Here is a 4,579-nt window from a genome sequence, read left to right on the forward strand (position 1 = left end):
ATCTTGCACCGCCATCTTGTCTACGAAGGCTCATGAAGGACAAACTGCGGTGGCGGCGTCAAAAACAGTTTTAGTTGGCTCATAATCTTACCACTTGAACCATCACTAGCCCTGAAGCTGCTGGTAGACATCGCGGTTGGAATTATCAAAGGTTTTTGACACCTGAGAGACACCGTAGCAACTCCTTTGCGTTTGGAAGCGGGGGGTGGGGGTGGGGGGAGGACCAGGGAGGATGATTCAACTTCTCAACTACTAGATGTCGCTGAAAACAACAAATCATACACACTGTGCCTTTAAATAAAAAACAGATGAACATTTTAGGGAAAATGTTTGAGGACCCCCAATATATAGCTTGTGAACCCCTGGGAGTCCTGGGACCCCACTTTGAGAACCTCTGCCTTAAAAGGACAAAAGCTCGGCCCCCGTTGGGGGAAACTGGTGGGTAATGGTTAGGACTATAGCCTGGTTAAAACCAGACCCTTGTCCTTCACTTTGCTTCGGACGGAGGGGCAGTGAAGGGAAACTAGAACTGAGTAGAACTGCGTAGGAAGGCAAGGGCCAGGCTATTTGGACTAAAGTGTGAATTGAGTTTAGTTTAGGTTAAGTGGTTAAGTTTATCCTATCCTTTAAGCACGAAATTAACTCATGCACATAAAACCCCTTTTTTCCAAGTTACCTGGCCAAGACATCAGCATAAAACTTACAGCAAATCCAAAATACAAGACCAGATACTATTTGTGTCTTGTGTGATTTGTTAGTTTTTTTAGTTTATAGTTTTTTTTTGTTTTATTATTTGTAATAAATCCCTTGTAATATCAAGCATTTAGTACAGCTGAACAATGGTAGTCCTGTCAGTCAGGCAACTAAACATAGAGCAATCTATGAATAGTGATGGTTTGTAACCACACAATGACCAACAGGAGACTAGTCAGAACCAGTATCTGTTTACGCAGCAAACATACTGTTTATGTCTGCTCACCTACACAAGAAAGTGGTAAGGTCTATCTGTCCTCACAAAAGTCAAACCATATTAAAAACAACATTCTAGCTGGTTTTGTGTTTGATTTTCTGCTCCTCAGTGTGGGTTTCCTGTTTTAAAAATGTCATAACCTCCTGCCTGTATAACTGTCTCTGGGTTATTCTGCCTCCAAAGCAGCATCTCAGCAGCTGTTCAAGACGCATCAGCATGACTGCAGATAGTAGAATATCAGTTTCTTCCCACTCAGTGTACATAACAAGCAGGGTGTGGTTATGGAAAGGATACATCTTTTTTTAACTGCCCTACATTCCCCCTTTGCACACAAGCACACCAAATGCTGTCCTAACGGGAGTAAAGACCAGGCAATCTCATGTGGTCTTTGACCTTTGAACTTTCGTCTGCACGTTAGCTCAGACCTCCGCTTCCCCCTTGGGCCCACACCGGTTGAGACTTCAGGGTAAGTGCATGCAAAAGTGCTAGTTTCTTTCAAAGCATCTGGAACGTATTCTCACTTAATCAATGTTTATGGTAGAGCCCTAACCAGGAGGATTCATGGACATCTATGGAGCTCCAGTCCCCAAGATCGACGCTTTTATGAGCCCCTGAATGAGAGGCCCTTCTCTGGAAAACAGACCGCCGAGCTTTGTCGCCACAGACGCACCCATTAAAGGTTTAGCAAAGCCGGGTTCTTGGCCCTATTTGCCAGCATTAATGACTAGAAAAGGTAAGCAAGAGGGCAAGTCGCACAGGGGAAATATGACTTTTAAGAGGTTTATTTTTTTCAAATGCAGGTGTTCAAATATTAATGTTAAAACAAGACGCTTGGCAAAGTTGGTCAGCATGGTGAGATGATGAAAGTGTTGCTTATTTGCTCTTATTTTATTAGCAGGAGGGAGATGCAAACATAAAACAGCTCGCTTTAAAGTGAAGCTGCACATCAGCAAAAAACCACAGAGCTCATTTATTGTTGTGTCAAAATACTTAAGACACTTGGAACATGATGTGAACATAATCAATCCTTGGTAAATATCACAATGGTAAAATAAAAAACTTTGGAATATGACACAAAAACAGAAGAGTAGGCACTAAATCAGTGTGTTTAGCTAATCAGCAATCCATATACGCCCTAAGTTACATATAAATACACAGTGCTGCTATAGTACTTGTTGCTGAGTCATCCTGCTCAGCTTTATTTAGCGTTTTGCGTTTACTTCTTTTAACAGATTTTTAAAATTATTTTTGTTTTCAGGTAAGTTAAATTGTTAGTGTCTTAATTTACTTTCTATTCTTCCCTTTTATCCATACTTTACATAGAATTAATCACTTGAATATTCATCCCCTGAATGAATAAAACTAATATGTGGGACATCAGTAAGAATATGTGCTTTTATATGGCTACTAGTGAGGTTTCCAATAACCTACTCTTTAGCATAGTGGTGACAAAATAAAAAAGTCATAGGCAGAAATGTCAAACTGGTTCATTATATCACTGATTTATGAATACAAGATGGTTTTATGTTGTTGCAGTAGATCCGGTATAGGAGGGGAGGGATGGGAGGGATTTTGGGTGTCTGTGTTTTGTTTTGTGTTCTTGTTTGTTTTTTTCTGTAGTTTGTGTTAAAAAAATAATAAAAAGACTTTGATCAAAAAATAAATGTCAAACTGGAGTCATTTACTGATGTGTCTATAGTTACTATGGTTACTCACCTCCCTCTGCAGAGCAGCTTTCAAATGTTCAGATTTGTGAGTGAGGTGCACCACCTTCCTCTCCCCTTACAAACCCCTTCCTCAAAATCAGGTTTTTGGTTACTAATCTCAAAAAAGTGCTTCAAAATTTTTTAAGGATAATATTTAAGACAGTTCATTGAAATGATAACATATTTATTTGTTATATTTTGACAAAATGTAATTTTTGTAAGTGTTTTAATCAAAACACTATATCTGCCTATTTCTCCACATTCAACTTTTAGACTTTATTCTCGTTTCGATGTGATGGGTTACATATATAGAAACCTTGTAAAATGAACATGGAAAACTTGTGTTAAACTTGTCTGAAACACCATTTTGAGACATTTTTTGGAAGATTCCTATGTGTGTTTGTTTTTTCCAGAAAGGTTAATACAACTGTTTCAACCTGGCATTAATAACTCTGTAAACCTAACAACCACATGATTATGTAAAATAATCTCATCTTGTGTTTAAAACCAACACTAAGCAAAATTTATTATATATGGGCCAGTTAGAAGAGATGGCTGTAAAGTAAAAAGGGTGAAAAAAGTTGTCAGGGTGTTCTGGATGATTTACATTTAAATCAACCCAAATGTATCAAAAAGAGAATAAAAAAATCAGATATAAAGTTTTTGGTTGCACTTTATAATAACTACACTACATTTGGCCTTACTTAATCATTCATAAATGGTTAGTTAACCTTGTTAATAATGTTTTGAACATTAATGGTTAGAGAAGGTTTGAAGTGACTATCAACTAATCCTGTTGGGCATCAATAGTTAAGGTAGTTGCTAGTAGTTAAGTGTTGTTTTTTTTTTTGTGAACCCTTATAAAATAAAAACTTTGCTTCTTACATATTTGCTAATTAAAAGAAAACCCTGAAGGGCCACAACATTCTTTTCATTTGTGGAAATCAAACCAAAATCATAGTCAATTCAAACATTTTCTAACCATTAATGCATGTTGAACACATATTGTGCAAGGACATTTAGATTAGCATTACATACATATAATATTCAGACAGAATGAAATAGTTCATGAGTTATTAAGCATGAATACACAATGAGTATGTTGGTTAAAGCATTAATAAATGTGTTAATTTATAGCTCATTAAACATGAGTCATTCTTAATTAAGGATGTTTTCAAGGGTAACTAACCATTTATTAATAATCAAATAAGGCTAAATAAGGTGTAAGTTAATAATAAGTTATTATAAAGTGTTACTGACTTTTTTTCGTTATGTTTTGGCTTACCAATTTATGTGAGGGTTTAACTGAGTCCTCCTGACAGACTGTTTATAATGAACGAAACACAATTTAATACAGAACTTCCTTCTTACATACTCGTAAGGCTGAGTAACAGCTTCCCTTTTTCTAAATACAATAAAATAGACTGTAAACAAGTTTCCCACAGGTAATCTGCAGCAGGTCTGGTTCCAAACAACCTGTACGAAGGGAAACCACTGAGGTTCTAATTCTTACTGTTTCTATTTTCAGTCCTTTACTGACTCCATTTCTGGCTGTGGTCTCTGCTGAACTTGAAATAACTCCCTTGGCAAGTAAGAAATAATTACAAAACTTTGTCTTGTCAACAAGGCTGTTTAGACAGTTTTTGCAAATTGCTCTCATTAAATCTCAGTGCTTGCAGTGAGCAGAGAGAGAGAAGCTGCCAGAGAACGGTGGAGGAATGATGCTGGGTTGTGTTTGCAAACTGTGCTGCAATCACTTATTTACACAGGAATAAGATAGCTTCAAAAACTTTCTCATGACTGTTTACAGTCAAAATAAAACCTCATGTGTGTATATATCTACATTTATTTATTTATATAATAAAGTAGCCGAATAGGAATCGGGAAGCGATATATATATATA

This window comes from Austrofundulus limnaeus, unplaced genomic scaffold (genome assembly GCF_001266775.1).
Source record: "Austrofundulus limnaeus strain Quisiro unplaced genomic scaffold, Austrofundulus_limnaeus-1.0 Scaffold172, whole genome shotgun sequence".
Classification (NCBI taxonomy): domain Eukaryota; kingdom Metazoa; phylum Chordata; class Actinopteri; order Cyprinodontiformes; family Rivulidae; genus Austrofundulus; species Austrofundulus limnaeus.